The sequence below is a fragment of the Rattus norvegicus genome, chromosome 6, assembly GCF_021556685.1.
Source record: "Rattus norvegicus strain SHRSP/BbbUtx chromosome 6, alternate assembly SHRSP_T2T, whole genome shotgun sequence".
NCBI lineage: Eukaryota > Metazoa > Chordata > Mammalia > Rodentia > Muridae > Rattus > Rattus norvegicus.
In genome coordinates this window covers 76,211,187-76,223,836 of record NC_141539.1, presented here as the reverse complement: position 1 = coordinate 76,223,836, position 12,650 = coordinate 76,211,187, and the positions used below count along the sequence as shown (strand labels likewise).

Below are 12,650 nucleotides of genomic sequence, written 5' to 3'. Positions count from 1 at the left end.
ATCGTTCCTTAAACCACGAGGCTTCCTTAATTTCTCAATCCTTTATCTTACTTGTTTTCTTTTTGAGACAGAGTCTCTATGTTGTCCAGACTAACCTTCAACCTAAAATCCTCTTGCCTCAGCCTCCAATCTGTTGGAACTATTGGCATGTGCCACCATGCCCAGTTCATGTGTGATTTTTGACTGTTTAAAGGTCCTAGGAATCTGACTGCATTACAAACTCCTCAGGCTCCATCCTGCAATCCTGGTTGTGATTTCCAGTACAATCTTCTGTGCTGCCCACCTTGATCATTCAGCTCCATATCGGTCTGGCCTTGAGTTGTATTCTTAGAGCTCCAAGCAGATATGGTTATGCTAAGACCAATCAGTCATTGAAATTCAACCATGACCGAACACAGAACTTCAGGATTTGAGGGAAATGTGTCCCCTCATCTCCAGTGATGTTTCTCAGAAGTAATGCTATTACTATTTGAAATTCTCCTCCATACTTGGTGACAGTCTATGTAACAGCTGGTGGTAGCTAATTGCCATGAACACCTCCTTCGTGCCTTTCACCCCAGTGCCTTTCCTTCTGGTGTCCCACACTTTTAAAAAAAAGAAGGTTTATTTTACTTTATGCCTGCATGAATATAAGAATACCACATATATGCAGGTGCCCATGGCAAACAGAAGAGAGTGTTTGATGCTCTGGGACTGGAGTTAGAGGTGGGTGTGCTCTTAACCCTGAACCCTCATCCCATATTCTTATTCCCAGTGTAGGCCTCTCAGTTAAAACCACAGCTAGCTGCTTGTAAATCCCTTTCTTGCTAAGCTGTTGAAGTCAGGAGCCCCCTCTTTCCCATCCCTGTATCTCCATCGTCCCCAACAAAGAGCTGAAAAGAAATGGACAAGCCTTCGGACTTCCCACGTCAGCATGTGCTTCTCTCTCTATCAGTCAAGCAAACAAATCTATTTAATAATCCTATGACTCAAAACACATTTCCCCAACCAGCCTGTGAAAATATCATTAAAGAATCTGTTGAACTGAACACCTTCCTCAAGCCTGAAGTTTTCTCCTGACATTTGGGTTTAATATTTCAATAAAAATAAATAGAAATTAACCTAATTTGTGATGATCTCTTTTTAGTCGACCCATGTTACTGTATTTGCCCTCCTACAATTTAGTGAGCTCTGTGTTTGATGGTCTATTCTGTAAGTTTGCTGGAACTAACACGAGGGTCACTAGTGTGTGCTTCCAGAATTTACTTCTGAAATTCCTTGGTAACCCACTCAAGGCTTGTTTCAAGAAGTTCTTCGGTCACAGATTTGAGTCATTTCGTGGTCTGAAAGGAGTTGGTCTGACCTTAGAGGCTTGAATATGTTTAAAATAATGACCTGCTCTCAATATCCATAACCGGGATTCACCCACCTCTTCGGGGCATGTTGCCACGGACGGCTATCAGCTCTCTGGTGACAGACAGACTGGATCCAAGCAGCAGTGTGTCCCTGCCAGGCACTGGCAGAAGTGGATTTACCATGAAGCTAATGAAGCTTCCAGTGCCTTCATTCTGTATTGTTTTTTCTTTCCTTAAAATTTGTCTTCTAAACTGTATAACTTGGATCTGCCCCTGGGCTTTACGGAAGCTCTTGTATTATGCTTCTGCTGGAAATGTTCGTGTGGGAGATGCTATGACCAGCCTACCAAAGCCACAAACGCAAAACATGAGTGTGACCTCGAAGCCTAGCAAGACACTGACACCAACCTTCACCAAGTCACTTGTCCTCCTGTTTTCTTACAACATGGGGATATTACTCCTTATTTCAGAGTTAACTGGATGTTATTCAATGTTGACTGACATTAAGTAGACCCCACCTAAAAGTAATTTGGTAAATAAAAATAAATATTAACTTATGTATATATGTGTGCAGAGAATCACACAGGCAGAATGAGTATTTACTCCATGAAGGAAGTGATCTAATTAACAAGTCCAGGATATAGACGATGAGATTTGCAGCCAGGAGAACTGGCTTCTGAGCACAGGCCAGGAAGCAGCAGAAGGCTGATCACATCCTTTAATCCCTTGGGTCTCAGTCTCCTCATCTGGAAAACAGAGATGGCAACGCCTGCTCACCAAGGTGCCGTGAGAGCCGAGATCCTATATACCAAAATTCTTTGTGAACGTCGGAAGTAATTTACAGATGCAGGGTGTTTCTATCACCCTCAAACTACAAATTTACACTCAACTAACACAAAATGTGTAAATCACAGACTGTACATACCATTGGGAGGCATGAGGGGCAGGAGCCAAACATTTAGCAAACAACTATACAAATATCAAATATCGTCAATTTAAAAAAATAAATACAATATCCTTTTAAAGGAATCCAGGCCACATCTTTTCTGTACACAGTGGCACTAGAGGTTACACTAGGAACCCAGGATCCTCAGACTTGGAAACTTTCCTTGTCAGAAGATACACACGCCTATAGCTCCTTTAATGGGCTCTTTAGTTGACGCCCAACCTCCCACCCTAGAAAATATACCTACATTTCGAAAGTGCTTACATCTGAGGTTCTAATAGTGTCCCATGTTTGCTTCTGACTGGGTGGTATTCCTCCAAACAGAGAAATAACCTTGGAAAACAGACTCAGGTTTCCAGAAGACTTGAGAAATCTTCACGTCCCCTTAGCAATTTCTGAGCACTGAGCTTGCAGGATTAATCTGTTGGGTTGGGAGGCTGTTGCTTGACTTTTCTTAGCTCAGTTGAACAGCAATTTAAACATAGATTCCTCTCCTTACAATCTGTTGTTTTACAAGGAAGGCCTCATTTCACCAAGCCCCATGCACAGTGAAGTTTCTAGGCGCAGCAAAGACAACTGCATTCATTACTTCCAGCCCCAACTTTTGGTTCAGAAAGGAATCCAGTTTCAGCTCATTATCTCCAGAGCTCCAGCTTCATCAGTCTCCATTAGGAGGCATGCTGCCTTTCTGCCAAGAGGCACAGAGAGTGAGCACCCCAATTGCCTGTCATGGGTACTGCCACTCACAGCTACCTCCTTGCCAGGCACCACTCTGGATTTCACTGGACAGACCCCCCACCTTCCTAACTGAAGGACGTCTTCTGTCCTGAAGTGACTCTCTGACATCCTGAGACAGCGGTCATCTCCCTGCTGGCTTGCCTTCGTGTACGCAACTTTTCATTCCTACCACAGAAATCTTTCCATACCTCAAATAAAACCTTGATGCCCGAGTAGGATTGAGCTCGGGTGTTCATCTCACTGCCTGAAGCATCTTCCCGCTGCTGTTAACCCATGGCTTTGAATGAAAAGAAGGAAATGAAGAAATCTGGGTCAACTGTAGGCAGAAGAAGGAAGTCTAGGAAGGAAAACAAGAAAGATGTGGCGGGGTCAGAGGTGATGGCAGTGGCTGGCAGGCAGTGGACAGTGAATTAGGAACCTTCCAGGGAGGGTCGTAGACGTAGGCCTGAGGGCCTGGGACCTGCGCTTAATCACCTTTAAAAGCTGCTCCGTCAGTCCCTACTTCTATGTAAGAAATCAAGAAGATAAAATTAAGTACAGCTATGCTTATAGCCGCGTGGGGTCTCCTCCGACATCCACCCTTATCATTTCTTCCTCTCTAAATTTGCTAAAATAATTTAAAAAAAAAGAAAAGCAAAGCAGATACTGTTTATCGTGAAACAAATCAAAGCTCTGTCAGGAGAAACAGTGTGGGCGTGTGAACAGCAAAAAGGCATGTATACGTCACAGAAGTTCTGCTGACGGGTCCATGGCCCTCGTGCCCCTCAGCTGTAAAACTGCACACTACCATCGAGGGATAGAGTCAGAACTCCAGGGTTCACCAGCGTCCCACTACAGTAGGCACCTTTCTCTCTGCACAGCACACCAGGCCTGCACTGCTAGCAGGCAGCCACTTCTGTTGGGATGGTCTGCTAGTATACCAATGGGGTACCCAGGAACTGCCATGCAGGGGAGGGAGGGAGAGGAAGCTTCTAGCAATTGCTGACTATTTGCTGCTTCAGCTCTTTCTCCAACCCTCAGAGAGAATGACTCTCGGGTGTGGCTACTTCTGTGCTCCAGAATACACTGGATGGTGTTCTCCATACATCTCCAATTTTCCTACATTGTTACTGAAAGAAATGCTTTCTCCTAAGTCACATTCGCCTGGTTCTTCATCTCCCTGGTACCTGCTGGAGAGCCTAGGATGTTCTGGAGATCTGTGAGGTGTGAGAGGGGCATTTCCAAAACCCGGCAGGGAAGATGGGCCCAACATGGGGGGATTGGTAAGGAAGATACATACACACAGGCATATGCATTCTCCTTCGTTTGGTAAGGATTGAACTCCAGGTCTTTCACACATTAGAGGTATAACTAAGGAACAGCTTTTTATTTTATTCCCAAATGTGTTTTCTTTATATTATTCTAACTTTAATAAATGACAAAATAACTTTGACAGGAAATAAAGCCATTGAAAACACAGTTTAAAGAAAATGGCACCATATGAGCCTCTAGTGAAGTGACAGAGAGAAGGGTCAAAGAACAGGGAGAGGCGCTTCCTCTGTGGGCTCGAAATATGACCTCCTGCCCTGAGCCGTGCAGATCAGCCCTGTGGAGGGTTTGGTGTCTCTGTGACTCACTCTCACTGCTGTAAGCACATTTAACCCATGCAACAACTGCTAAGTAGATATCATCGACACTTTCAGTCCCACACTAGGAAACTGAAATACTGTTTGAGACATATAACAACAAAATCTCTCTCCCACTTCCCCTCTCCCTCCCCTGTCCCCCCTCCCCCATAACCCCCACCGCCACGTCTCCTGATAAAGCGCATTGCTGTTGTGAGGATCAAATAATCTGTGAGTGTGAGAGCATTCTGACAGTCCCAAGGCACCAACATGCTCACCACACAGTAACTATTATCCACGGGCCTGGTTGACAGACGCTATCAGGGCTAGGGACTGTTAGGTCTCAAACCCAGAGCAAATGGCTAACTGAGGTGCCTGCTTAACATATCACAGTGGACCTGGCCACCAGGTTCTCCCAGCATCCCTCAGCCCATACCTGTTACAGGGTATGACTAGCATACTCCGCCTTCTACCCTAAACTTCTCCGGCCCAGGGCTGTGCTACCCTTCCCTATATAACTCAGCCATTTTGATTACCTGGTCCTTTTTTCTCTTTTACCCTCCTGACCTCTTGGTCTCCTGGCTCTCTCCCTTTTCTCCTTCTCTCTCCACACATGACTTCAGCTCAGGGAAATGTTCCCTCTGGAGTCTCCTAGATGCCCCTGCCTCTGGCTATGCTCTACCTTGTATCGACAATAACCTTCGGGGCAGTCATGACCTTCCTTTTTTATTGCCTTTTCTCACTCAGGGTACAGCTTTGTTCTAGTCTTTCCTTAGAACTGTTAAAACCAGTGAGGTTATTCTACCAGCCTGGGAAATTGTGACGCATATTTGCTTGGAGTGCACTAGCTCCCTCTGCTTGCAGGCACAGCCGCAGTCTGAATTTGATACCTTTCTTCTACTGCCCTGGCCACACCTGCAGGGCTGGCAGGGAGGCTTCCTGGGGCACCCAGGAAGCCCAGGAGAGGTTCTGTCTTCAGCTACTGCTGAGTTGAATTGTGTCTCCTAAAAAGGAAGGTAAGATCCCAACCCCCACTGCCAGAAATGGGATCTTATTGGAAATGGGGTTCTTTGAAGATGACCCACTCCAGCCCTTGATAAGTGGGCAGTACAGCCCCCACTCCAAACACACACACGCACACCCTACTTCCTAGTCAAAGCTGGGAGTCTGGGAGAGTTTGCAGTCTAGACAACCTATGTTCAGACTGGCTTGGTTCAGAGCTGAGTGTGACCATCGCTCTTTCTGAGAAGTTGTAGAGGGCAGTGGGCAGGGCTTCACAAGTTCACGTAGACCCTGATGCCTGCCTGCCGTGAGTTAGCAGAGGAAAGAGACCACTGAGCAAGAAGAAGGAAGTGGAAGGGAGAGAAGAAAGTGAGCTGCTTGTGGGGAGGGGGAGGCAGGGAGTTGGGTCCCAGAGTTGTTCTTTCTTGAGCCAGACCTCCCTGGGCTTCCAGCCATGTGCCTTTTAGTAACTCCCCCTCCCCTTTCCCCTGGCAATTCATTCTTTTTTTTTTTTTTTTTTTGTGCCTAACATGACCTGGGAATGATGGCCCGAAAAGGAAACTCCAGTCCCTAGACAACAATGTATAGTAGAAGAACGACTTTATCCGGCCCACATTTTTATGTTCCCTTGTCTTAGTCCGAAACAGGGGAGTGCTTTAGTTAGAACCTTAAATCTCATGAATCAAAAAGCCCCAAGATATTGGGCATAAGATAAAACTGCTGTGGGACCCTGGGACAAAGTAGAAACCCCACTGAGGGGGAAAGGAAGGGACAGAGCAAGACATGGCCACATTGAAGCTTGTTGGGGCATGAGGGTTAATCCCCAGAGCCTAAACTGTTTAACCTTTTCCAGGGAAGGAACCTGATCTAAACCAACCCATATTTTATAAAGATTGCATTACTGCAGGGTGATGTGTTTTAGAAGTGAACAAGACTAGAAGAGAGAAACAGGGAGACTGTTCAGAAACCAGTAGTTCCTTAGAGGAAGACCAGACCCAGGACGCAAGAGGGGACATGTTTCCTAACAGGAATAAGTAAGTGAACGTGACAGCTATGGGAGGAGAGTGGAGATACACTCCCATGCAGTGACCATCCTGCAAGAAGCCAGGCTCTGGGACAGGGGAGCAAGGCAAACTTGGACCTTCCAGGCCCTCAGTCACTCCAAGAGCCACTTGCAGAGATTTGAGACAAAGATCCCATCCCCCAGGATGGGCCTATCCCTGCAGCCGAGAGCACAGGCTGCTCCTACCCGCAACAGCGGGAAGTTTCTTTAGGCCTCTGTTGGCCTGGAGCCTCACACCAGAGCTCTGTGTTTACACATTCAAGAGAACTGAATCTCACATAATCATATATGTGACAAAGGCCTCGGCTATAAGCAACATTAATGAAGACAAATGAATCAGCCAAACACTGCAGTCTGTGTATCGGCTCCCAGGGCCCTGCTGCATGCTGGGAGGCTGCTTGGAGGGGGATGGGCTGGCTCTGGCTGTAGCTCTGGCTTTGCCTGATGGAGATGTATGAGATGCCTCCGGCTGGGCCTGGCCACCCTGACTGAGGCAGGCGAAGAGGTGTGGAGGGCATTTTGGGATTGATTCTAAGTGCATATGAAAGCCATCTTAAGAGAGGCCTGCATGAAAGGAGGAGTTGGCTGTAAGGGTCTAATGGTGTTAAATAAACACATTCTCTATATCCTGGAGGTTGCTGGTGAGGAAAGCAGCTATTGGAATTTTAATTCCAGCCAGACAGTGAGTAACCACACCCTATGAGGCATTTACTGAGTACAATCCGTTATGCATACGGCTCTTAGCTAAAGTCCCTCTCCCTGCCCAGGCATTTTGTATCATTCTTCCCATCCGGTTCTCTTTGTGACAGATTAGAAAACATTCAGCTTCAAGACTTTTACTCCCATCTCTCCCCAGAGGATCAAAGTCGATCAAAAGAGGCAGACGTTTGTAAATCAGGTTCTCTGATCTCTGAGCTGTGGGGCTGCTATGAGAGGCAAGCTGGACAGCCAGCACCTCCACAGGCTGAGTTTGGTGCTTAGACCCATTCAGACAGCCTCCAGAAGTGAAAAGACAGCAGTCCCAAGGGGTTCCAGAAGGAGGACATGGAGCCCTACCTAGTTACCAGGCAGCATGTACACCCAGCTGCATGGAGTGCCGAGCTATCATTTTGGCATTTACTGCACGCAGTGCAGGAGACGGCATGACGGATCACCTCCTGCTCCTGGGGTATATCTCCAACAGGGCAAGAGAAAAGGGCATTTCATCAGAGTCTACAGAAACATTCTTAGAGGTTTCCTGACACTAATGAAGCCAGCCAATATCGTTGGGTCAATACGAAGGAGTTGGAAGCTAATTAATCAGGGTGGAGATGGGATTCATGGATGGCCGTGGAACAATGGAATGAAAACTTGGCAAGTGAGGAAAAGTCTTGCATCCAGGCAATGACATAGTACCATGTCCTGTCTCATGCCCTGTAGAAGAAATCCCAGTTAGGCGCAGAAGGTAAGTTAGGTAACAGATCCATCGTCACCAGCAATCTTCTGCGGGGAATTTTCTCTTAATGACGCTCAGATTGATTTTCCCATTTCCCTGGAAGGAAATGGAAGCGAAGAGAAAACATAAATGTCTTTTAATAATGCTAGGCAGGCCAATATGAGGACACATGTGTACAGGAGAAATGAACAATACCAATGACACGCTTGGGAAAGCAGGCTTCCCTGTGACTGAGTCAACAGAAGTGGGGTGAAAACTGGGTAGGGCACTATTCAATATGACTTAGCCAGCAGCCACACCCACTTAGTGGAGACAGAAAGAGACTTGTCACCTGGGGCTCATCTCTCAGTCCAATTCCCTCTTCTCCTAAGACAAAGGGTTGGACTGGCTGGACTCGGTGGTCCCTTCTGGCCTGCAGATGCTCCCCGTCACTATGATTTCCCAAGAGACGCCAGGGCATCATTAGCCCAGGGCTGTGGAGCATTGTGCAGTAGGAGGGTCCAGGACATTGTCTCCTAAGCCATGGTTAGATTTTACTTCCCTCCTGATTGTCCCTTGATTTATCAGAGTCTCAGAACCTAATAAAATGGTATCATTTCATCTTGAACCTAACATGGCGCTTTGTTAAGCATGTGGTAGCTCCTGGTTTGAAATGCACGGTCCTTCTGTGTCCTGATGGGTCAAAACCACTTGGCCATGAAGCCGCAAAGCACCAGATTCAGAGTCCTGCTGTGTCGCTACGTGGTTGGATGGTCCTAGACGGCCACTTTCAAGCCATTGAGAAGGAACTATGTGGCTGTACCAGAACTCACATGGAAAGATGGCCACAACCTGTTATTTAAATATTTTAAAGTAAATGGCAAGTAGTAAAGCGCTTTTTGCACAACCAAGAGGATCATAGTTGGAACCCTGGTTTAAAACTCAGAAAGCTTGTGTATGTGTCCTCTTTGTAAAAATTCTGGGTGTAGTAGCTGGCTCTGGGAAGACAAGGGCAGATAGAATCCAAGGACTAACCAGCCAGCCTAGCCTAATTGGTGAGGTCCAGAGCAAGTGAGAGGCTGTCAGAGAACAAGGTGCATGCATCATACCATCTACGTTCACCTCTGGCCTTCTCTCTCCCTCCCCCTCCCCTCCCCTCCCTCTCTCCCTCTCCCTCTCCCCCCCCTACAGTTTTAATATGGTAAATGACAGACAAGAGTCAAAAGATAGGAATTACCCAAGTATGTATTGGTGTACAAGTAGAAAAAGTGTAGTGTACACAACCAATTCTGAAAGAAATTCTGACACGTCCTACAAGGATGGTATCATAGCAGTCACAAACACCCTGTGTTCCACACACACGAAGCACCTAGAGTCCTCACGTTCACAGAGTTAGAATGCAGCGTGCTGCTGTTCAAGGGCCGGGGGCAGCAGAGAGGAATGCGCCTCAGTGTGCATCAGGTACAGTTTCAGAGGGGAGAACCTTCATGGAGATGGAAGGTGGTAATGGTTGTGCAACAGTGTGGATGTAGTTAATGCCACTGAACCATATACCTACAATGATTAAAATGTGAGCTTTGTGTTCCATGTATCAATATATAGTAATACATAATATATTGTATATTATAGTAATGATATATATTACATGTATGATTGCAACATACATGTAAAAAATGAAGCAGCAGAACAGCATGTCTGTCCTTAAGCTGTGACCCAGGACATCAGCATCTCCGTATACAGAACCTTGTTAGAGGCACAGACTGTCAAGCAGTGGGATCCAGAAACCTTGGACCTGATGCTGTGGGGAGTGACCAAGCATCTGGAGCTTTAACCCATCTCCTGCATTCTGATGAGCCTGAATATTTGAGGATTACTGTCTCAAGGCACAATTTCTGAATTTCTACTGCACATTTAAAGCACCTAGGAAGATGTCAAAACTTCCACTTCCCAGATCATACTCCCTGTCAAATACATCAATGTCTCTGGGACAGTGGGGGAGCAGGCCTTGAGAAAACCCTCATTTATAACAACGTGCAACCAGAGACCACACCATTGTAAAGTAAATGTCTGCCTGCTGCCAGCCAGACACTTCTCCCAAAGGTGTAGGCCTCACACAAGGAGTAGCTGCGTCCTGCAGACACTGAGAGAAGAGTGGCCAACCAGGAGCTAGGCACTCTGTTCTCTCTCCTCTACGTGAAATTGAGGGCTGGCGAATAGGTTTTTAAATGCAGTGACAGAGTCCAGACATTCACATTTAATAAACTGGAGGTTGTATTGCATGGATAAAGTGTCAAAGGCATGCACCAGGCAATGCAGCTAGCCACTCTAGTCACAAGATGACAGCTGGCTTATTCATTTTTTAAATAATAAAATATTTTAAAGTCTCATTTAGCCCAGGCTGGTCTTGAACTCTCACTATGCAGCTAAGGATGAACTTACATTTCTGATCTTCATGCCTCTACTCCTAGTGCTGTGACTGTACCACCCAGTTTTATGGGATGCTGGGGACTGAACCGGCTTTATGCATGCTGGGCAAGCATTGGGCTATATGCCCAGCCCCGCCCGGCTCAGTTAACTTTAAATTCATAGATCTGGAATCAAAGGGCATCACTTGAAAGTTGATGGCCATGTCCTTCTTCAGTCCTATTGGCACAGCTATGGAGGTGAGGCAGGCTGACACATTTGGAGCCTTTTGTGGGTATATTCCTGGGTGCCCTCCCTTGCCATGTTTCTGGACAATGAAAACCCCTGGAAAACATTTCTAGCCATGGTCCCAGGAATAGCTGGGGTGATCAGGCTGCCACAACACACTCATATCCAAATACATTCCAGTAGCCTACCTGAGTGGGTTCTTGGCACTAGGCAGGAAGGCCATAGCACCGTTGATGTTCCAGCACAATATGGCCTCCTGGGCAGTCAGTCCTCTGCCACAGCTTTTGCCCTCTTGCTTCTGGACCTGTGCTGTCTTCAGGGCATGCTTGGCTTCTAGCAACAAACAAACAAAACGGTGAGAGTCATTCTCACCATGTTAAGGTGACACATATGGGTGTATTGGGGTACAGGGGACACTGAGGGGAACTCTTCTCTTTTGTAGCACCTCATGAATGCAGGAGGATACAAGCTCCTCAGGCCCCTGACACCTGAGGTGACATTACACACTGGAAAGGAGAAAGTCACCACAGGCTGAGCAGCAGTAACTCCCTGAGCAGCAGGTGACCCAGGAGGGAGTTACTATTGGCCCCCGAAGGACAATTCTTCTCCAGGAGGTGGACTCTTAAACACTCAGATTCAGAGACTATCAGCTACAAGGCTTGTGGTACAGTCTATGGTATCACAGACCATAGACGGGGTAAACATCCTGGTTTACATTGGCTCTGAGTCATTGTCTACCCAGGGCCTTTCTATTTCCTGCAAATGCAGCCCTAACCCTCATTTTCTCTCCCTTGAACCCAGAGAAGCAATGAGGACACACCCAGGGCCACACCCAAGTGGAATGGGGAGAGACTGGGACTCAAAGTCCAGGGCCAGCCCTTCAATTTCCCAGGCAGTGAGGTCACCCACTTGAGGCCTTGGCATCTGGATCCCGGGACTCATTGCATCTGCCCTATCTGGGTCAGTAGGCCCCGGTGCACTCTAGCAGGGTGAAGGCCTGAGACGGGAAGACAGGGAGGAATGTGTACACAGGCCACCCAGTCCACAGTCCTGGCACTTGGAAGGAGGCCAGATGTCTGCTGCCTTGACTCTTCCCACTTCTCAGACCTATAGATTCTGAGCTCTTTCTATCCCATTTCTCCCATGCTTTAAATTATCCAGACCTGGGGCCAGGTTATTTTATCAAAAATGAAAGTGGCAATGCAAGACATGCATTCTCATAATCGGATTTCTAAAAGAATAAATGCAGACAGTGTGGACTTAGTCTGGCTGCATGCCACTTCTGCCAGCCCATGTGGTGAATCCACAGCAACATGCTTGTCACTTCACTGGGCAAGGGGACATGCAAACCCAGGTACCGCAGCAGGGATCCTCTGGAGCCAGCCAGCAGTGCCAATTTAGGAAAGATTAAGTCTAAGGCAGCTTGTAGAAAAGTCCTGTTAAGATTGAAAACCTAAGGCGGATACCAGAGCCCTAGAAACAGGCCTGTGTTACCAGTAGTGGTGGTTACAATAATACTTATCATTGTTCCTGTGTGCTGTGCACAATTCACGTGCTACCCATGGCTGTACTAGGGAGCTCCATCTCTAGAAAACCATGCTCACTCCAAGGCAGCCCCCAGGCAACAACCTTGAGGACAGTCTCTTTCCCTCTGCTAGTCTTCTGACAGGCACATTTTGACCCTCCAACTTCAACATTCTAGTTCATGGGCAGCTACAGGCCTGGGTCTATTTGTGGCCACCATGCATAGAATGCCTACTTTAAGGAGTAACCAGCCCCCAACAACTGCCAAAAAATGAGCCAAGCTTCTGGAAAAACGTGGCAAGGAATGGCTCTGTAAGACCTAGGAGGTAAAAGCAGTTAGCTCATGGCTAGACTCCTGTGGGTTGAGTGGGAA

At 47.0% G+C, this 12,650-nt stretch overlaps 1 long non-coding RNA gene across 1 annotated transcript; it reads right to left on the bottom strand.

Moving 5' to 3' along the window:
- Window positions 1-6,145: 6,145 nt before the first annotated feature.
- LOC148005238 (uncharacterized) lies at window positions 6,146-11,407 on the bottom strand. The gene is made up of 3 exons (XR_015622414.1): window positions 11,199-11,407; window positions 10,942-11,086; window positions 6,146-8,218 (listed from the first exon to the last, which is right to left on the bottom strand). It is a non-coding gene; the product is annotated as an uncharacterized LOC148005238 (long non-coding RNA).
- Between the last annotated feature and the right edge of the window lie 1,243 nt (window positions 11,408-12,650).